The sequence below is a fragment of the Mauremys mutica genome, chromosome 2, assembly GCF_020497125.1.
Source record: "Mauremys mutica isolate MM-2020 ecotype Southern chromosome 2, ASM2049712v1, whole genome shotgun sequence".
NCBI classification, from domain to species: Eukaryota; Metazoa; Chordata; order Testudines; family Geoemydidae; genus Mauremys; species Mauremys mutica.
This window is the reverse complement of record NC_059073.1, coordinates 101,457,255-101,480,519: the sequence shown is the minus strand read 5'-3', so window position 1 is coordinate 101,480,519 and position 23,265 is coordinate 101,457,255.

Sequence of the window (23,265 nt, the reverse complement as noted above, 5' to 3'; positions counted from 1 at the left end):
TGGAGGCTTAAGGAGAAAATGTTCATGGGAGACTCTTGAAAGCACAGCCATGGCCTAAAATGTGTGGCAGGCAAACCCAAATACATTTAAACCATTAACAAAGTGAACCTTGAACAAAATGTTACAGAATGGTTCCTGTAAAATATAAATCGATTTTGATAGTTGATTAAATGTAGGATTCTATTATAAATATGAACTGATATTTAATATTGTGATGCTGGCAGACTAGATGTCAGCTGTTGCCAAGGCTTGAGCTCTCAGCCGAGCACTGACAAATTCATTGCTGGAAAACAGTATATTTCACCTGTGTGTTAGCATGGTGAAGACTTATAACAATGTGTTTAGACTTTATGAAATGTTTGTAAGGTGCTGCATACATAAAATTCACTTAAAATTTCTTTATCATATCCTATAAGGTAATATTTAAGTTTTTGCTTTGTACCTGTACAAAAATGTTTGCTCTGAAACTGTAAACTTGGACAGGAGGGATCATCTCCTGCCCATCAAGAAGAACCATCAAAATTAAATGGGCCATTGTAGGACATCATAATACACAATGACTTTTTTAATTGCCCCTTGTCATGACACACAAGATCCATGCTCTCTCGGCTCCCTATGGTCCCTGGGAGTAACCCCCTTCAGTGTGGCTGCCTTCCAGATCACCTGACCCCCCACCCCTTAAGTCATTTGTTCTCCCACTGTCCGAAACCGGCTGGCTTCCAAAGTGGGATGTGCCTTTGGATCACCAGTTGCTTAGCTCCAGAGTGTCCTTGCCATTGTCCAGGGTCCAAGCTGCTAGGTGAGGTCACACCTGGTTCTCTGCAACAACAAACACCCTCTTCCCCCACCTCATTAAACATGCAGGACACAGGGAAAAGTGATACACACAGTACTCATGCAAAACATCAAAAAGTAATAATAATAACCCACTTCATCACACCCTTCACACCCATGAAGAGATTATGTGAAAAAGGGCTCCTCCCATCAGCTTCTGAAAATAAATATAGCTAACAAGAAATTTTTTCATCTTTATGCTGTTTAGACTCTCACAGGGCTAGAGGTATGAAACAGAAGCTAAGATTCCCAGGGTCAATCAGGGTAAACCCCAGAAGACATTCAGATATGACAGATTACTACAATTCAGGCACCTTTGAAACTATAGACTGTAACTCATTTCTTTATATATGTCTTTGCTTGCTTTAACTTGTAATAACTCACTCATTTTTTTCCTTAACTAATAATTCCTTGGATCGTTTACTATAAGATTGGCTATAAGCTGGGAGATCTAAGGCAGTGGTTCTCAAAGCCGGTCCACCGCTTGTTCAGGGAAAGCCCCTGGCGCGCTGGGCCGGTTTGTTTACCTGCCGCATCTGCAGGTTTAGCCGATCGCGGCTTCCACTGGCCGTGGTTCGCAGCTTCAGGCCAATGGGGGCTGTGGGAAGCAGCGTGGGCCAAGGGATGTGCTGGCCTAAAGTACAAATTGACCTGGGGTAAGTGACTGGTCCTTTGGGACTGGGAGTTACCTGAATATTTTGTGATCTTTGGTGTATATAAATCAAAGATCTAAAGTTCAGCTTGCCTGAATGGCAAGATAGGAATGCGCAAGGGGGCTGTCTGTGTCTCTGTGGTAAGACTGTTATAGTGATTTACAAGTTCACACTTGTTACTGGGTTGGTGAAGTATAATTATAGAACATACAACCAGTTTGGGGTCTCTTCCCTGCTTCTTAACATCCCGCCCTGAGGTTGCCACTCCAGACAGAATGACAGTTATAAAAATTAATATGTTTAATTCATTGTATTTACTTCCCTTCTTAATCCAGATATATTCCAAAGTGAGCTACACATTGTGGATCCAATTTTTAAATGTGATCTCCTAAAGAGGATAATCATATCTCACATCTGTGTATTTAAATTGACATTAAGTCAACAAACATCAATGTTTACCTGAGCACAAAAGTGTAGACTTTTCATATATGTGAATCATTTCATCTATAGTGGCTGTTTTTCACAACACAAAGCAAAGTATTTTAAAAGAGAAAGTGAGGAATTGCTTGTTTAATCGAAATTACAGTACAATTTTAATTAAGCAAAATGTAATTACTAGAATTGGAAATTGGAAATAAAGCTGGGGCTAACACCCCTACTTATTATAATTATTACAAATGGTTCACATTTTATCTGGGTTGCTGAAGCATCTATTTATAACTGGCTTAGGAGAAAGAATGCCACTGAATTGGCTTGATTTTTCATGATATTCTTCCATCTAAGTACCAATGAAGCCTGATGTTACTTACTTACGTATTTGGCAATGAAAAATAAGGTGCTATATTTGCAATTATGCTTTAAATCTATTATATTTGTTAGAAATGTATGGTTTTGAGCCAACAGCAGAGCCAATATGATAAATTAAATGTAAATGTAATGTCGATTTACCACTCAACTATAAGAACATAAGAATGGCCATACTGGATCAGACCAAGGGTCCATCCAGCCCAACATCCTGTCTGTGGACAGTGGCCAATGCCAGGTGCCCCAGAGGGAGTGAACCTAACAGGTAATGATCAAGTGATCTCTCTCCTGCCATCCATTTCTGCCCTCTGAAAGACAGAGGCTAGGGACCCCATTCCTTACCCATCCTGGCTAATAGCCATTAATGGACTTAACCTCCATGAATTTATCTAGTTTTCTTTTAAACCCTGTTATAGTCCTAGCCTTCACAACCTCCTCAGGAAAGGAGTTCCACAGGTTGACTGTGCGCTGTGTGAAGAACTTCCTTTTATTTGTTTTAAACCTGCTGCCCCTTAATTTCATTTGATGGCCCCTAGTTCTTATGGGAACAAGTAAATAACTTTTCCTTATTCACTTTCTCCACACCACTCATGATTTTATATACCTCTATCATATCCCTTCTTAGTCTCCTCTTGTCCGAGCTGAAAAGTCCTAGCCTCTTTAATCTCTCTTCATATAGGACTCGTTCCAAACCCCTAATCATTTTAGTTGCCCTTTCTGAACCTTTTCTAATGCCAGTATATCTTTTTTGAGATAAGGAGACCATATCTGTACTCAGTATTCAAGATGTGGGCATACCATAGATTTATATAAGGGCAATAAGATATTCTCAGTCTTATTCTCTATCCCTTTTTGAATGATTCTTAACATCCTGTTTGCTTTTTTGACTGCTGCTGCACACTGCGTGGATGTCTTCAGAGATTCCAAGATCTCTTTCCTGATTAGTTGTTACTAAATTAGCCCCCATCATATTGTATGTATAGTTTGGGTTATTTTTTCCAATGTGCATTACTTTACATTTATCCACATTAAATTTCATTTGCCATTTTGTTGCCCAATCACTTAGTTTTTTGAGATCTTTTTGAAGTTCTTCAAATATCTTAAGCAATAGGTTATTAATCCCAGTTGTTAAAACACTGGAAGGCCTGTAGTGGGGTTAGCTCTTCCCATGAAGAGGAGAAATCCTAAATATGACCTACTTCATTGAATGTATTACTTTCACATCTTTACCACGTTTGTTACACTACATTTAAACAGCTGTTGTTTACAATTTGCTTGGCACCAGAACTGTGCTTGCTGCTTAATATACACGTCTGAAGACAAGGTCTTTATTCTGAAGAGCTTACAGTCAAAACAGACAATGTGCCTATGAAAGGAGAGGGGTAGGAAAATAAATGTACCGATAAGGTAAAAGGAAGGCGGTAGTGACGTGTCAGGAAAGAGAGAGAGAGGTGTTATAGCCATGTTGGTCCCAGAATATTAGAGAGACAATTTGGGTGAGGTAATATCTTTTATTGGACCAATTTCTGTGGGTGAGAGAGACAAGCTTTCCAGCTACAAAGAACTGAAGAGGAGTAGAGACCTGAAGAAGAGCTCTGTGGAAGTTGAAAAGCTTGTGAGCATATCTACACTACAAAATTAAGTCAACTTCCAGCCACCACAATAATTAAATTGACTCTTTGTGTTCACACTATGCTTCTTCTGTTGGTTGTGCATGTCCTCACCAGGAATGCTTAAGTGGGGCATTGTGGAGCACTGACTGCCGGAGCCTCACCGCTTTGGCTGCTGGACTCCAGCTATCATTCCTGGCTGGTGGAGCTTGTGGGGTGGCAGAACTGAGAGTTTGGGCCATCAGCCCTGGGTTGGCGGGGCTCCGGCTGTCAACCTGGGTGACAACAGATGATGTAAGCAATACAGTGTCCACACAAACTTAAGCACTGTGCCTCTGTGGAGGTGGAGTTATTAAGTTGGTGTAGTGGGCGAGTTATATCGGTGGGAGCTACATTTTAGAGTTGACACAGAGCTAGGTCAATGTAAACTACCTTACATCGACCTAACTCAGTAGTGTAGACCAGGCTTGTGTCTCTCACCAACACAAGTTGGTCCAATAAAAGAGATCACCTTACCCACCTCCTCTCTATAAGGAAAGAGGTAGGTAAGAGAGAGAGGATTCACCGGCTATGACTTCAATCTGTTGCTGTTACTTATTTGCCTACTGTTTTTGCCTTTTCCTCTAGCAGTTGTGCAGTTCAGGATGTCTTTCCTTCTATGTGGTTCTGAGCCATATTTTTCATTAGAAGCAAATTGAACGTACCATTGAAAAGAATGGCCCCTGCACTTTGTCATCCTAATGCTTGGATTTGTTTTTGTTCCACATTGCAGAGTGCTGGGCTTCTCAAAGCAAAATATCACATAAGAGAGCACAGTGACTTGCTCTCAAATTACAGACAAAAATATTGGAAATCTTGATAAAAGGAGGAAAGTAGGAATTGTATAAACTGGAATAAACTTAGTGTTCATGAAAATGACTATAGATAGCACTGGAGACTGAAGATCGCTCCTCATGCATAGAACAGGCACAGCACACATGAACACAGTCTTCCTCCACTCACCCATCACTGTACCAAAGTCTTGATGCAGAGGAAAACCTTTGAAGTCAGAGGGTAGTTAAGTTGCCATGCCAATTAAACCCTTGGCTCTCCTAAAGAGACTGTCAGCTAGGTTGCTATTTCACTTGCTCATACCTATTTGTAGGACTCGATAGAAACCGTCCATTTATTTCATATAGGGTGTTGAGTAGCTATCAGATAGTAATGACTTTCAGGCTGGATTAGAACCAGCATCTTAGAAATGAAAATTGCCATTTCCCATTATTAGTCTCTCTGATTAGATAATATCCAGTACTCAGTATCCTTCCTCTCCCCCTTAATCACAGAATGTGATGGAAGGGAGTTTAAAATGCACTGCAGTTAATTTAAAGGCCCCTGATGCTGATTTGTACACCCAAAGCAGAACTGGACAACCAATGTAGCTATCTAAGTTTGAAACTTGGGTGGGCTGTCGAGCAACCTATTCATTTGTTAAAATGCCTTTTTTTCCTAAATGTAACCTGGGTCTAAACACTTCCCTTCCAATCTGCTGCTGCCCCAAGGGATTTAGCACAAGTATGGCTTTTACAGCCCATGAGTACAAATTCCCGTAATTTTGTTTTCAGTGCTACACGTTGCCCTACTATAGTAACCTAAGATGGGAACACTACTATCAAGAGTGAATTACTCTGCTTTTGCATTGTTCTCTCTTAACATATCTAGTGTTACCTAGGGAGCTTGCCTGAGTTCTGTGGGGGCACGGAATGGACTTTGCACCGGTGCTATCAAAGATAGTATTAATATTCATGTCAATGCGGATAGGATAGTAGGCAGCACCCTTTAAAGTGCTCTCCATCTATGCCTTGGCATGATATTACCTTAATGAATGTGAGTTCTGTCCAGGAGTCTGAGCTATTTCATGAGATTAGCATTCAAAGGAGAGTAAGGCCAAAAAGGTAGGTTAACTACTGAAGAGGTTCTGGCTTTAGGAAAAAGATAAAGATTCATCATGAACCATGTTGGCTGTTTAAAAACAAATCCTCTTCCCTGGCTTGGCACAGAGTGAACAATTTTACAATCTCAGTTATCTTTTAACTAGCACTTTATTAAATATTAACATTGCAATAAAGTTACTAATAAGATTTCAGAAATGACCGTTTCCCCCCACCCCACAAATTTCCCATGAGCAGCAATGGAGAGAAATACAGGTGTTTCAAGTGTTCATTTTAAAGCATTTATTCAAGGTAAGTTCCTCTTATTTATGCATCTTAAATGTATGAAATATTATGAGTGATGGGCCAACTTCAAAGGCTGAGAGATTTGGTTTGGTTCACAATAATATTTTGTATTTACATAGCATCATCAAAGCAGCACTTTACAAAATAAATAAGGTAAAGTGTTTATTTATTTGTCAAATCTATCCTGTTTAGCTAGGTATGTATGCCTATCTATCTTAGGTACTTATAAGTATTCCTCAACGCTTACTGTAGTATTTGAGTGCCTCACAGTCTTTAATCACCACACCCCTTGAGGTAGGAAAGTGCTGTTTTCCCATTTTATAGATGAAGAAATGAGGCACAGAAGGACTCAGGCTATGTCTACACTGCAGCTGGAAGGTGTACTTTCTGGCTCAAGGAGACATACCTGCACTAGCTGTGATGGAGCTAGTGGGCTAAAAATGGAAGTGTAGCCATGGTGCGGCAAGCAGCAGGAGAGGCCAGCTCCCCAGGTATGTATCTAGTGTCTAAAATGGGCATAGGGCAGCTACCCCTCCTCCTTCTTATGCAACTATTGCTACATTTCTATTTTTAGTACACTAGCTTGATCCCAAGAAGCATTTGAGGGAGAGGAAGACATGGATGACAACAAGATCATTAAACAGCTTAGGTCTGTGTTATATCCACCTTAAATGTTACATCGTTTGTTTGCTGTATAACCATGGTTCATAAAGTTTCTTGAAAAAGTGTGTTTGGAGGGGGGTTTATCAGAGGGGAGCATGTGGTACCAGCCGGAGCCAAATTCAAAAGATAAATGTTTGTCTGAAATTCTGGTCCATATAATGGAATGAAAATCTCATAGCAGTCTCCAGTATTTCCTAGGTCCAGTCAGGTCAACACAAATGGAAGAATAGTTTTTCTTACAACATGTCTCCTGCCTTTCCTCTTCTCTTCAGGAACAGTAAGTGGTTAGAGCAACAGACTGGGAGTCAGGATTCCTATGTTTTAATTCCGGCTCTGCCATTGATTCAACATGTGATCTTGAACACTTCACAATTTCTTGGTCTCTCAGTTTACTCATTTATCAAAGTGTAATATTACTTGTCTACCTCACAGGAAGCTGTGAGGCTAACTGTCTGTAAAGCAACTATTGTTCTTACCACATATAGTAGAGATGGGTGAAATTGGTGAACATTTTTAATGAAATCATACACAGAATCTTTTTCTAATATTTTTTTCCTTATGAAAGCCCAGAATGAGCTGAGCAGGACACTTCACATCATGACTTGGCATACCTGTACACTACCTGGTCTACTTCACGATTCTGATATTGATTTACAAAGTCTTCAATGAGTTAGGCATGTATTGTCTCACTGATCCCTTTCCATCACAGTAGCATTGATCATTAGCACACAGTGCGTGTTTATTAGAATCCAGATATAAACTTTAAAGTGTAAAGGTTGTACCTTCTCAAAAGTCCTATTCTCTGGAAAATGCTCCTAAAGGGAGTTGGAAAGAGTTCTTCTTCCCCACCTGCACATCACACTAAGAGAAAAATCTTTTAATCAAGTCACCAAAATTACAAGAATGAAGGAAAATTTCTGGTCAGAAGTAACAGCTCATGACTAAACCTAGTATAGGATGGAGAAGTGACATCACAGTAAAAATTAATTTATACCTAGAGAAGAACTAACCACCCCAAGCAGCTCTCGCTGTGTTTTAAACACACGTACAGTGCTTATCAACTACAGGAATAGACACTTTGGAACCGCCAATTGCACAGTTCAATCTATCCTTGATCATACTCTTCAGATTGGCCTGGCATGGCTCACTGACTGAGGAATGTGGAAACTGACATGGGAAATGCTGGAGACAAGGTGAGTAAGGTAAAAATCTTTTATTGGACCAACTTCTGTCCAATAAGTGATTCCTTAGTTTCTCTGAAGTCTGTCCGCAGAGATGTTCAGCACATTTGGAGTTGTATGTAGTAGTCAGAGGGTTAAAGATGGTGAGACCTCTGGGGTGATGACTTGTTTCTTGCATTTGCCCAGGAAGTAGATATTGCTAAGTTTTGCTTCCTTTTTCTTCATGTTGTGGAGTTTCCATTTCAGACAGATAAATGCTGGGGGCAGGGGACTGAACTAGATGACCTCTCGAGGTCCCTTCCAGTCCTAGAGTCTATGAATCTATGCTATGTCTTCCATTGCATACATGGGAATTACCGTTGGTTACAGCAGAAAGCAAGGGGAAGTCATCTGTGTTGTCCATAAATCTCAAATTAATATTAACAATAAAAATTCAAAGTATCTATGCAATAAGAAATGGGTATTGATAAGGGCTAATGAAAGTGATACTCTGTATATCAAGTGATAGGATGATTACAGCATCACAAAAGAAAATATCTCACAAAAATTGATTTTCAATGGACAGAGTCCTTGGTGGCTACTTCAAGGAAGGAAAAGGTGCAGCACTAAATTTGGAATTGGACACTGAGGAGAAATGACAAGGTAAAGCTCTGAGCCATCATTCAGGGCAAAACTACTAAACCAGAGCCAAAATTCAATTCATTTTTTTTAATGCAGAAAGAGAAAAGCTGAGAATCCTGATACTGCTGCATTGGCTTCATTTGCATTTCACTGTGCGAAGCTACCACAGATCTGTGCTTGCACCAACTGTGAACTTTATTTATATTGCAGTAATGCAATTATGAACCAAGACCCCCTGGTGCTAGCACTATACAAACAAAGATCAGAAAGATGGTCCCTGCCCCCCAAAGAGTTTACAATACAAATATAACATGATTGCACTCATATTCTAAAAATACTTAAAATAGGGAAGAGTCTGTTACCCTGAAAACAGATTTAAGTATCCCCAGAATAGCCTACCTTACCCCCTCCCAGGTTTGCCAAGGGTTCCCTTAAAACAGCCCACCTGTTTGCCTATTATAACTAATCTGTTCTCATTAGGTATGGGTCTCCAGGGTGGCCAAGGAATATCTTGGGCTTGCCAGGGGTTTCCTGTTTCAGAAACTCCCCCAGAATAGCTCAGAGCTGTTACCCCCCAGACGACACAGATATAGCCTTCTGATAAAATGATGGAAACAAGCAGTGTTCTTTCAACAACAACAAAAAAAGAAAAAGGCCTAAATCACAAATAACACAAATCACTAACACAATAACAGTCTAACAATCCCCTTGTTGGTGTTATAAAACCAATCCCCCAAGCCAAAGAACATCCCAAACTACATTACCACACAGTTTGAAGTAATGCTAAATGGCTGCATCCTGCTTACAGTGATCAGTTCACAGGCCGCTGACAGCTCCTGGTAACAGTCTTTAGATTCTTTCTCTCTCATCTTCCTTTTCTCCTCTTTTCTGGACTGGGTGGACAGTACCAAATGGGCAAAGCAAACGAACAGAATACACTGATGTCCTCTGTGTCTCCTTATATCCTCTTCTGTCAGGCTTGATTGACATGTCACTTTGCTTCCTTTTGCTAATATCTTTCTGTTAGACCTCTCCAGAGCACATACCACTTGCAACATTTGTTTCAAACATACCTACCTTCCTGATCAACAATTACCTCATTATTTGCCATTTTGCAACATATTTTAAAACGTACCCAGTCTCATGATCAACTGTCTCATTGCAGATGTTCATGCTACTTTGCAACATCCTCTCTAATGCACTCAAAAGGTGCCCAGCCTTGTGGTCAACAATTATCTCACCACTGCTTTCCCTGCCAATTTCTCCCCTGCTAATTTCAGTGCTATGTGACCTACAAATTTAATCTAATGGTGGAGTGACTTTTGCTTATTTAAAATGGAGGCTAGGGATACAAGATGGAGTCTTGGGACTTCAAAGTGGGGTTTCTCTGGTACTAGGTCCTTTGGAGAAAAAGTAGTAAGTTATCATGTAAAATATGTCTCATAATGCATATGCACAAGGGGCTGGATTAAGGTTGTACAGGTAACCTCAATTCTGTCATTTCCTAACTTTTGAGTGCTTGACTTTACAACCTTGATAGTATTCTTTTAATGTATGCTTTTGTACGTGTAATAAAATATATAGTACACAAATACACCTGGCTTGATAATAGTGCTAAAAACCTAGCCATGGGCATCTAAACACTTTCTCCAAAATAATAACATTCCTCCAAAATAATAGTTCCTGCATTTTGACAAATCCTATATAGCCCATCTTTACTCTTCATGCTTTCTCTTATTGGCATAGGAAGAATAAAAATATTATATGGAGAAATTCCAACAAATCCATAGAAAAAGAAAGTTGAATAAAGCATTCTCTTAAATCTCAACAGATTGAGGTGAATTTTTTTGTCACATACCCATCTGCTACTGGTTTACCTGTTGGGGAAAATACAATCATTTTAAGGAGTAGACTAAGTTTGTCTTTACAAGATTTCTTTCAAAGTCATGTTCTTTTGTACAATCTTAACTCTTGTCCTTTGACAAATACAATCTTTATATCAATCTCTCTCTTGTGTGACTCCTGTTATGCATTGATTAAATACATAATATGGAAATTATCAATGCTGGTGTGTGTGTAAGTACATTTCCCTTCTTAGGCCTTGTCTACACTACAAGACTATTTCGAATCAACTTAGTTCGAATTTGTGGATTCGACCTTATGAAGTCGAATTTGTGTATCCATACTAAATACACTAATTCGAATTTCTGAGTCCACATTCACGGGGCCAGCGTCGACTTTGGAAGCGGTGCACTGTGGGAAGCTATCCCACAGTTCCCGCAGTCCCCGCTGCCCATTGGAATGCTGGGTAGAGCCCCCAATGCCTGCTGGGGGGAGAAATGTGTCGAGGGTGGTTTTGGGTAAGTGTCGTCATTAAACCGTCAATCACAACCTCCCTCCCTCCCTCCTTGAAAGCGCCTGCGGGCAATCTGTTCGTGCACTTTTCTGGTCAGTGACAGCGCGGACGCCACAGCACTGCAAGCATGGAGCCCGCTGCGATCATCGCCGTTTTCTCGTCCTCGCACTTTATCGTCCACCTCTTCCACAGTCAGCTGCTGAGAAATTGGGCTACTTTTCAATGGTGCTGCAAGCACTGGGGGACCATAGGGGACGTTTTACAAACATCAACGTTGGGTGGCCGGGCAAGGTTCATGATGCGTGTGTTTTCAGGAACTGTGGGCTGCTCAGACACCTGCAGGAAGGTAGTTTCTTCCCGGACCACGAAATAACTGTTGTGGATGTGCAGATGCCTATAGTCATCCTCGGGGACCCAGCCTGCCCGCTAATGCACTTGCTCATGAAGCCCTATACAGGCGCCTGGGACAGCGACAAGGAACTCTTCAAATACCAGCGAGCAGCGAGCAGCGTGACCTGTGACTGTTCAGTTTCTTTACAGAGAAGCTGAACCTGCCCCTGTTTCTTTACCCAGTTACTGTTGACTCTCCTCTTCAGTTACATACCCCATACACCCCGTTACCCCCACTTCCAGCACACGTGTAAAAATAAAATACATGTCCCATTATTACTTAACAAAGGTTTCTTTATTCATGACTTTTCGTGAAAGGGTTGAAACTGGGACGCAGACTGTGCTGGGTAGGGTGTGCGGTGATGTAAAGACCGCCTCTAAACTCAAGGAATGACAGGCTCCTGCTCCTAGAGCGGTCCGCAGTGCCGGAATGCTTCTTTCAACGGAGCCTGCCATCCCTCTTTATGGAATTCTGTGTGCGGGCGGATATGTGACCTTGTGGTGGAGGAGGACGGGTACAGATTCCTCAGCTGCGTGACTCAGCGGTCCAGGACAAGGACCGCTGTATAAGATCTGTAACCGCCCTCCCCCGCTGCAAAGTCACATCTCCCCCGCCCACACAGATCCTGGAAACCACCTCCCATAACGACCAGGGTGCCTACTGACTGCACCGTGTGTGTGACCCGCTGCTGATCCTGCCCCCATGTCTGTACCCTGGGAAAAGTGACTGTCCTATGCAATTAACCACCCCCTTCCCCACGCCCCCCATTCAAACACAGTCTTCTTTGAAAAAACGTAACGGAAACAGTAATTAACAGCAAAGCATTTTTATTAATTAAGTAGACAGTTAGGGGATGGGACTGGGATTGGGACTACTGTGAGTCTGGAAGTGAAGGACTTCGGCAAATGTAGGGTATGAGAGCTTTTGGGTACTTGAGCACTGTGCTGTGGTGCAGTGACAGTATTCACGTCCCCGGCCGCCCCTCCTCCTGATTATTTTCGGTGAGGGGGGTATGGGACTTTGTGGCAGGGGAGTGCGGTTGCAGATACACTGCAGGGTGTCTCTGTCCTCCTGCGGTCCTGCAGAACATCCACAAGGCGCCTGAGCGTGTCCGTTTGCTCCCTCACTAGTCCAAGCAGCGTTTCAGTCGCCTGCTTGTCTTCCTCACGCCACCTCTCCTCCCGTTCGCTGTGTGAGCGCTGGCACAGAGAGACGGTCTCCCTCCACTGGCTCTGCTGGTCCGCCTCTGCTAGGTAGCAGCCCATACGTTCCTCGAACATCTTGTCCCTTGTCTTTTTCTTTCGCCGCCTAATCTTTGCCAGCCTCTGCGAGGGGGATGCTGTGGCAGGTCTGGAGACAGTGGAAGCTGTGAGATGGGAAACAGGGAGTGAATTCCTTGCAAAGATACATTTTTGCGAACAATTAACGGAGTCTAGGCTGTCTCTGTGAATTCTGGGTTGAGACCCCTGTGCCTGCTGGGGCAGAAATCATTTTCGCGGTGGATTCTGGGTAAATGTCACCAGTCATTCCTTCCTCCGGGAAAGCAACGGCAGACAATCATTTCAAGCCCGTTTTCCCAGAATTGCCCTGGCATACGCCATAGCGTGGCAACCATGGACACTGTTTTGCCTTTTGTGTATGTCACTGTATGTGTACTAGATGCCGCTGACAGAGGCGGTCCAGCAGCACTACACAGCAGCATGCTTTTGCTTTTGCATGACAGCAGAGATGGTTACCAGCCATATTGTACCATCTACCATACCATAAATTGGTAATAAGATGGTAATAAGATGGGCATGGTTACCTGTCCTTTTGCACTGCCCCATTTGGTGCTGTCATCAGTGCCCCTGGCCGAGCAGCCAGGGGCGCAAAAGCAAAAATTGGGAATGACTCCCTGAGTCAATCCCTCCTTTTTGGTATCTAAAAATAGAATCAGTCCTGCCTAGATTATGGGCAAGTGTACTAGAGAACCACTGTATCATAGAACCAGAGAGCACAGCTGCTCTGTGTCCGATCCTGCATAAATTATGAGCTGTATGCTATTCACAGGGGGTGCTCCTGCAACAACACCACCTGTTCATTCCGTTCTTACCCCAGCCTTCCTGGGCTACCATACCATTGTCCCAACACTTGTGTGATGAAGTAATAAAGAATGCAGGAATAAGACACAGTGACTTGTTTGTGAGAAATGAGTGGAAGGAAGCCTCCAGCTGCAATGATAGTCCAGGCAGGACATTAAGGACTGTGGATGAAGGAGCCCATCATCCCTCTGCTAGTCCAGGGGCAATTGAATCTTTTATTTACAATGAAGGGTGGGGGCTGATGGAGGTCAGCCCCCTGTTGCAATGATGAGGACGGTTACCAGCCATATTGCACCATCTGCCATGAAAAATTAGGGACAGGCGCCCTTGATCGACCTTACTGATGCTAGTCGGCATGGTTACCAGCCCTTTTGCACTGCCCCATGTGCCAATAGGCTGATGATGAGGACGGATACCCATCTTTTTGTACCATCAGCCATCCATACCGTGGGGGGAGCAAGGATGTTGGTGTTGAGTGCTGCACCATCGCGTCTATCTGCAGCATTCAGTAAAGATAGGGTGACATGTAAAAGAGTCAACAGAGGATTGTTTTCACTTCTGGTGGTGGGTGGGGTGTGTGCGCAAATTGCCGAACTATGCCCTGACCCACCGCAGACACTGTGTTTGACCCTAGAAGCATTTGGAGCTCATCCAAGAATGCAAATGATTTTCGGAGACAGCAGGAACTGTGGGATACCTTGCATCCTCATTCCCCCCTCCCTCCATGAGCGTCCATTTGATTCTTTGGCTTTCCGTTACGCTCGTCACGCAGCTGCGTGCTGAGTCTGTGCTATGCCGTCTGTCCGTGGATTTATTAAAAATACTTTGGACCAGGCGCACCATAACAGTAATTCCACTACTTAGATGCATGAGTCTCCTAGCGTGATCACCGTGACGACGGGCACTGAAGGAGATAGAGAGCGCATGCTGCGTGAAATCTATCACGAACCACGGACCTATGCAGCCGTGCTCAGGGAGGCAATGCTCCCTGAATACCGCATGAAAGCCTCGCGCGGCAAAGGGTGCTATCACGGAGCACCCAATAAGGCAGCTCTCCCCAGGAACCTCCTGCTGATGCTTATCGATTAACGGAAGGAGAGCTTCGTGGAGATCTCCCAGGAGGATTTCTGTTCTATCACCATATATAGAGAGACCTCCTTCTCACACACTTCAGATTCCTGTTATATTAAGAATAAAAGTTAACATGGTTAAAGCACTTACCGACTGCTCCTTCCCCTGATTCAGGATCCGGGTTCATGGCCGGGGAGGGTTGGTAGGGGATCTCCGTGACGGTGATGAATAGATCCTGGCTGTCGGGGAAACCAGCGTTGTAAGCGCTCTCGCCTGCCTCGTCCTCCACAAACACTTCCTCATCTTCCCCGTCCGTGAACATCGTCGAGGAACTGTCCGTCGACACTGTCCCATCATCAGAGTCCTCGGTCACTGGTGGGGCAGTGGTGGCAGGCTCCGTAGCGTCCGTTTGCCGCTTTGATTTTTTGGTAGCCTTGTCTGGGGTCCTTGATTTTCACGCGGCGCTGCATTGCATCCCGCCTGTATCCTCTGTCTCTCATGGCTTTGGAGACCTTCTCGTAGGTCTTCGCATTCCGTGTTTTGGAGCGCAGCTCCGAAAGCACAGACTCCTCGCCCCACACACCGATCAGATCGAAGAGTTCCCAGTCAGTCTATGCTGGGTCCCTCTTTCTATTCACAGATAACATGAACTCCTCTGCTGGAGAGCTCTGCATCGTTGCAGGTGCTGCGGAGCTCGCCCCGATGTCCAGCCAGGACGTCAGATTCAAAGTGCCCAGACAGAAAAATGAATTCAAATTTTCCTGGGTCGTTTCCTGTGTGGCTGCTCAGAGCATCGAAGCTCGGACTGCTGCCCAGAGCGTCAACAGAGTGGTGCACTGTGGGATAGCTCCCGGAGCTACTAAGTTCGATTTGCATCCACACCTAGCCTAATTCGAGCTAGCCATGTCGAATTTAGCGTTACTCCACCTGTCGGGGTGGAGTACCGAATTCGAACTAAAGAGCCCTCTAGTTCGAATTAAATGGCTTCCTGGTGTGGACGGTTGAGCGGTTAGTTCGAATTAACGCTGCTAAATTCGAATTAAAGTCCTAGTGTAGACCAGGCCTTAGAGTATTTTACCTCTGTAGTTCAGAGGAACCCATCTCTGTCCAAATAGGAGTGCTGGAGGAGTTCAAGGCATTCCTAGTTAGGAAAGATAAAGTGAAACTTTCAAAGTCGACTCTAGAGGAGAAGTGAAGTTCCTTGTTTGAAATATGTTGTGGCACTTCTATTAATGTGCTTAATATTGTATTGTGTGTTCTATGTATTCTCTGCTTCCCTGTGTCACTTCAGAGAGAATTTTGAGGCTGATGAAAACAGCAAGGATAAATGAAAGCAAGTGCATTGGTAGAAGGGCTGGTGAAGTGATAATCATAACCACAATATGCTGTGAAGAATCTAGAGACCTCCTTAGAAGCTGTGAAATGAAAAGTTCAGTGAAGAGTCCAAAATACAGGGACTATGACAAGTAAGCCTGCAAAGGTAATTATTGTAGAGTATATTAAATAAATATTTTAAGGAAAATGGAGTTTTAACATGAGTTCTGCTTTAGACATTCTAGTGTAGAGTGATCATAAGGATATTATGATATTTGATCAACTTCATGAAAGATATTATAATACAGATACACTAGTGGTCTGAGTACTTGATTTCCGGTCCCCTGCTTCTCTAGTTGAGGTGCCTCAGTCTTTACAGGAAGACTACGTTCACTGCCTTGTGCTACTTCCTATAGCTGTCCATTTAGTTTGGGGCATGGCCCCTGTAGTCCAAGTTCCTGTGGTGGTTTGTCTCTATTAGTGGACCCTGGGTGGGGTCCTGTTGAGATTTCAGATTCCTCCAAACTGGGCAGCTGTAAGTTTGCTGGGGTCAAAACCCCAGAAGTCTCTGAGCTTTGGTCACCCAGGATCCTTTTAGGCTGGGTGCTCCTCAGTGCCTCTCACTGCCTCCTCTGGCCAGGAAGACAGTGTTTGGTTACTGGTAGCTGCCTTAGCTGGCAAGCTAGTGATCCTTCCCCTCAGGCAGAGAGGCAGCTAGCTCCTGCCTCTTTACCAATCAGCCCGAAACTGAACCAGGCTCCTTCCTTTTCGCTCCCCTCCAGGCCCGGCATTGACTGCAGGTATGATGGGGCAGGGGTAGGTGGGCCCAAAGACTCTCTTCAACCCCTTCCATGTTGGTGGGCAGTTCCTCTGCTTCATCACATTATTATATTGCCCTATGATGTTTGTAATAAGGTACATGAAAATACAATAATATGTCCAATGATTTTCATTTGCAAGCTTTGATTTTTCCTGTGTTTTGAATGGAGATGAAATTAACATGATTGTCTTGCTAAACAGCAGCATACACTTACCTAGTGTCAAGACATCGTTGTGCAGAAGCAGCAATATCAATGATGTTGGCTCAGCTTGGAGGAGTAGTGCGTCACTGGTTCTGCAGAGGCAGCAGAAAGAGCATAAAACATTCTTTTTTGTAGGCTCCAGAATGTGCTTATTTGGTTTAAATTCCTCTGCAGTCAGTTAATTAAAATTAGATACTTAACATCCAGTTGATTTTCCCCAAGTCCATTCATTATGTTGTTAAGGTAAATCAAATCTGGGGCTTAAACAGGTTGGTAATGTGTTTTTACGCTGCTACTGAAGGATAACTGGCTGTAGTGAAGGAGTTAAGGAAAACAATGAGATGCTAATGAAGGGAGAGAATTTCAGCAGTGCCTTTAGCAAGATTCCTCTCATTAACTGACTCAGTCAGGTACCTTTTATATTAGATAGCCAAGATTTTCAAAATGACTAGTGAGTGTGGGTGCCTCCGTTTTTCAGTACCCAACCTGAGGCACTTTAAAGGAGCCTAATTTTCAGAAAGTGCTGAATGCCTGCCTTCTGAAAAAAACAGACCCCCTTAAGGTGTCAGACTGGACACCCAAAAATTGAGGCATCCAAAATCACTAGTGTCTTTCAGAAAATATTGGCCTATTAGGCCAAGTTCTGTCCTCAGTTATAATCATGCAATGCCACTGTCTTCACATGTGTCTAAGCCCAATGTGTCTAAACTGCTTTTCATAGAATATCAGGGTTGGAAGGGACTTCAGGAGATCATCTAATCCAACCCCCTGCTTTAAAGCAGGACCAATCCCCAGACAGATTTTTGCCCCAGATCCCTAAATGGCCCCTTTAAGGATTAAATTCACAATGGTGGGTTTAGCAGGTCAATGCTCAAACCACTGAGCTATCCCTCCCCCCAGTTTTTAGCTACTCCACATTGCATGCTCATTCAGGCAGGACCGTGTCTTTTATACGTTTTTAACACCACTGAGTACATTGTTGGCACATGATAAAAGCATGCTAATGATGAAGAGATACAGGATAAGATGTTATTAAAATCATATTTTATATTTTGTCTGTGTATTAGTCAGAGTATTAAATCTGTGTATTAAAGCTGGTGTCTGGTAACAACACAATAATCCAACAGATGGGAGGGATAGCTCAGTGGTTTGAGCATTGGCCTGCTAAACCTAGGGTTGTGAGTTCAATCCTTGAGGGGGCCACTTAGGGATCTGGGGCAAAAATCAGTACTTGGTCCTGCTAGTGAAGGCAGGGGGCTGGACTTGATGACTTTTCAAGGTCCCTTCCAGTTCTAGGAGATTGGTATATCTCCAATTATTATTTCCTGACAGACCAACTAATTGGCAAAAAATTCTGGCACTCCAGCAGCTCCCTCCCAGATGATCTCCAATCTTCCTCCTACTTTCCATTGAGACTAGGCATTTTCCTCTTTGTTGGCAAGCACAACCTGACAGAATTCTTCGGGGACAAGGGCAACAGATATATGTTAATAGTATGGAAAACTATACCAGACTGGCTACTGAGAAACAACCAGAGACATCTGCTCCCTCTGAAGGAGTGGGATTAGAGGTCCCAAATGAATAGCCTGGCAGGACACCTCTGCTTTTTTGAAATAGCAGAACTTCTAACTGTGGTATTTAACTTATCATTTAAATCATCTTCGGTACTAGATGACTGGAGGATAGCTAATGTGACACCAATTTTTTAAGAAGGCTCCACCGGCAATCCTGACAATTACAGGCCAGTAAGTCTAACTTCAGTACCAGGCAAACTGATTGAAACTATAGTAAAGAACAGAATTATCCGACACATAAATGAACATAATTTGTTGGGGGAAGAGTCAGCATGGTTTTTGTAAAAGGAAATCATGTCTCACCAAGCTACTAATTTTCTTTGAGGGGGTCAAAAAGAATGTGGACAAGAGTGAGCAAGTGAATATAGTGTACTTAGATTTTCAGAAAGCCTTTGACAAGGTCCCTCACCAAAGGCTCTTAAGCAAAGTAAGCTGGCACAGGCTAAGGGGAAAGGTCCTCTCATGGATTGGTAACTGGTTAAAAGATAGGAAACAAAGGGTAGGAATAAATGTTCAGTTTTCAGAATGTAGAGATATAAATAGTGGTGTCCCCCAGGAATCTGTACTGGGACCACTGCTGTTCAACATATTCATAAATGATCTAGAAAAAGGGGTAAACAGCGAGGTGGCAAAATTTGAAGATGATTTGAAGAAGGCTAGAGTTCTGTCTGCATTCTTTATACTCTTGCAGCTTTTTGTTGAGTTTTGTCTTTGGGGTGGGCTGTTTATTACTCTAAGTTTAGTGAATGTTGATCAAGTATATTCAGCTGTTCAACTCTCTCTCTAAACACTCCCTTGCAAAACTCCTCTGATAGCTGCCCCTGTTCCCCCTATAATGTGCCCATACAGGAGAGTTGCAGGGTTGACTTATTCCCACTCCCCATTTATACCCTATCTAGGTTTTTGCTCAGGTTGCTAGGAGTGTCGAAGGGCTATGGCCCAGTAGAGGTAATACAAATGACTCCCATCATACACAGTAACTGGGGAACCTGAGAGGAGAACCTGAGACACAATGTTTCCTGGTGCTCCCATGACTTGGGGCAGTGCCTAAAGTCACAATTTAATACTTAGGCATTAAAATATAGCAGATGGGGTAACCTAGCATTTTCTGTGATGTTCATGTCATTGTGACTTAGCAAGGCCTTCTAGGGGAATATAATTTCCTGCAAATATATCCATTTTAAAATTTATTTAATGCTTCTAAAATTTGACCAAACTTTTCCCATTATGTGACTAAGTTAAAGCCCAAATTACAGACAATCATTTTGTTTTACTGAGGTTATAGCTGTGTCACAGTCCAACAAATTCTAAAAAAAAAAAAAACCTCCCTTTCTAGATTTAAAAAAGAAAATTACATTTCCAAAGAGAAAGAGAAGTCCATGCAGTAAAATCCCCGAGAAACAATATGTTCTGTCTAGTCAGCTATCATTGAACTAATAATTATTTTTACAGGTAAGTTTCATTAGCATTTTGTGAGGGTTGTAGCAAGAGCTGGAGCCACTCAAGTACATCTCATTGACTATTTGACATAACATTTTAATTAAAACATTTATTGATTAATTATATACCCAAGTCTAACAATATCCTATAATAGAAATCTTTTTATAAAGAGATTTAGGGCCAGATTTTCAAAAGGTATATAGGCAGCAACTGAGATTTTCAAAATTGCCAAAGTGATTTAGGCAATTAAGTCCTATTGAGTTCAATGGGAAAAGGAACCTAACCTGAATAAATGCTGTTGAAAATCCTGTAAGATGTAGATTCTTAACGGTATTTAGGTGACTGAGGCTTTGTCTACACTGCCAATTCAGCTACAAAACTTTTGTCATTCACAGGTGCTTAAAAGAGCACCCCTCCCTCCCCGAAAAACAAAAGTTTTGCGCAGCAAGTGGCAGAGTAATCAGTTCATTGTTGGCAGGAGTGCTCTCTTGTCGACAACGTGAACCCCGTTCGTAGGGCGTTAAAGTATTTTGTCGGCAAAAGTGCTGACAAACAGCATTTACACTGGCCGACTTTTAGCGACACAGCTGTGTCGACATGGTCATGTTGCTAAAAGCTGTGTAGTGTAGACAAAGCCTAACTCTCATTGAGAGAGGCCTAGAGTAGGCCAGAGCAGCTGTGCAGGCCAGCAGCCAATTAGAGAAGGACCTACTGAGAGCCAATCAGGACCGACATTAGAGCCAGCCAATCAGGGCTAGGCTAGGCCCTATATAAAGGCTTCCCAGGAGATCAACAGGCAGTCTCTCTCTGGCCTTCAAAGAGTGAAGGTCTGTCTCCTGCATGAGGAGACTAGCACCTGGGACAGCACAGTGCTGGGCAGGCTTGGGGGAACTAAAGGGAACTCCAGCCCACTACCTGCCAGGCTGCAGGCCCTGTGGGAAGGGCCTAGCCAGTGCAAAGGGGACTGAAGGGGAAGTGGCCCAGGGAGAGAGACGCACAAGGGGAGAGAAGGAGGGCAGGAAGGCTGCCGCCAAAGGGTCCCTGGGTTGGGACCCAATGTGGAGGGTGGGCCTGGGTTTGCCCCTTGCACATACACTCAGCCATTGGACGTGACAGTAGCGGACTGCACCAGACCCCTGACACAAGGGGTTAGACTTTGGGGTGTGGTTGATCACTGTGGCTGGGGCGCAGAGAAAGACTGCTTTTTACCCCCCTGCCCAGAAGGGGGTGAGGATGGACTAAAGGGCACTGCCGGAGGGCAGTGGCCTGAAACGAACATCGCTGAGTGGGGAGCAACGAGGGTCCGGACCCCAGCAGAGAACAGGCAAAGGATGGGACACCACCAGCAGAGGGCGCTCCCCATGGACTGAGCTAATTCCCGGGGCGACCAGCTGGAGGCGCCATGGTGGTGAGTCCCAACCTGTTACAGAGGTTTGATGCCTAAATACTTTTTGTGTATCTGGTCCTCACTGTTAAAGCCTTAATTCAATAATGCCCTATACAATATGCTTATCTTTAAGCCTCTGAGAAGTCCCATTGACTTCAGTACTGACCTGCTTAAAATTAATGTGCTTTAATATTTTCCTGGATCGCAGCCTACTTTGGTCAGACAGTGGTAAATCCAGAATAACTCCAGTAAAGTCAGACTTGAGCTTTAACTTACCTGGAAGACAGAAAAAGAGTTTGGTACAATTTTTGAAATGTGAAATAGGGTTAAAATAGATTATGTGGAGGAAATTATACTGTTAGAAAAGCTCTACTCTATCATAATGTCAGGGAATTATAGAAATTATAAATTTCCCTCATCTCTGTGGGCAGTTTATTTTTTTTTTAACAGTTGAAAAAAAATGAAGTGAATGTAGTGTTTGCACAAGCTGCTGTACTGACTGTTCTAGTAATGTCCTTTCTTTATCCATGGAACAGCTATAGCATAAGAAGTGAAGGTCTGAGGTTCCAGACACCATCTGTCACTGTGACTCAAACCTCAACTAGCTAAATACATTTTAGGGTTGAGAGGGTAGTTTACTATCCTGGCTTGGGTTCTCTGACAAGCATGCCAATCGGCACCAAAGTTGATGTTTGTTTTGTCATGCAGATTCTTGTTTATGAGAGAGAGGACTGAGATGACCAACTCTTTTGAAACAGGCTGCCGAAAAACCACCTGTTGATAAATCCTTTGAAAATGTATCAGCCTGGTCTGGATTCAAGTTGGTAACCTACAGGTAAAAGGCACTATATACCATTACCAGTCTCCTGAGCCATTTAATTACCATTTATTCTGAGATTTACAGTTAATCATTCATCTCTTTTTCTATTTCTAGGCAGAGACATATTAAGGCAAGCCAGGACCCTACAAAAATAATAACATGGGGATCTCCATGGCTCCCTCCCCATGTACCAACACCTTAGCAAAATATGACCTTAACTTGATGGTGGGAGGGGACTCCCCTGCCCTCTCAAAAAAGAAGCAGCTACAGCATGGGACCGCTCTCTCTCCTGAGGAGCAAAAGCAGAAGACCCTTCTTTGCAAGGAAGCAGCAAAGGCAGCAACAGTCACCTCCACCCAGTACTTGCTAACTGCTTATGCCACTTTCAATCACCTCAACAAGAAAGTAGATACTAGCACTTCTTTTGGCTGCTGGGGTACACCTGCTTACTTCGGTGAGTGGCCAGGGCTTGTTTCACTCTTCTCCTCTGGCCAGACATAGAGTCTTCTTTTGGGGTGGTGTTGGCATGGCTTCCCAGAAGAATAGGAGTTGTCTTGGAGTTATCACCACATTAAGTTGAAATCCTTTGTTTTCCTGCATTATTTTATTGGTAGGACTGACAATTATTATTGCCTTTTGCTTTGAACATTTATAAATATTACTCCTGTGGCTAGAGATGAATTTGACATAGCTTCACCAATCAGAAACAGAAAGAAATAGAAGTACAGAAAAGCTATAACAGCAGGTGCTAAGGTTCTGGAAAAACTCATGGGACAATACTAATATCCTTAGACTCAATGAGAATTTAAACATTCTATTGATAAATTGAGGACTCTGTGTGCCTTCTACCTAAATGATTCCATATTGCTCTTAATCTTTCCTTATTATGATGCAGATCCTTTTCAGATTGTATGTATTTTAGGATAGATTCTGAATCTCATTTACACTCAGACTGTTTTACACCTCTCTGCCAGTATAATTCACAGTTCTTATGCTCATCTAGTCTGATCTGCATAACGCAAGCTAGAAAATTTCACTAAGAAACATTTGCATCAAAATTTCTGTTTGAAATACAGTACATTTTTAGAAAGAGATTTAGTCTTGATTTCACTTCAAATGATGGAGCATCCACTACATCCCTAAGTAATCCTCCTCCCCAGTGCAGGGGGGGAAGAATCATAAAAAAATCTGTGCCTGATTTCTAGTCTGAATTGGTCTAGTTATAAC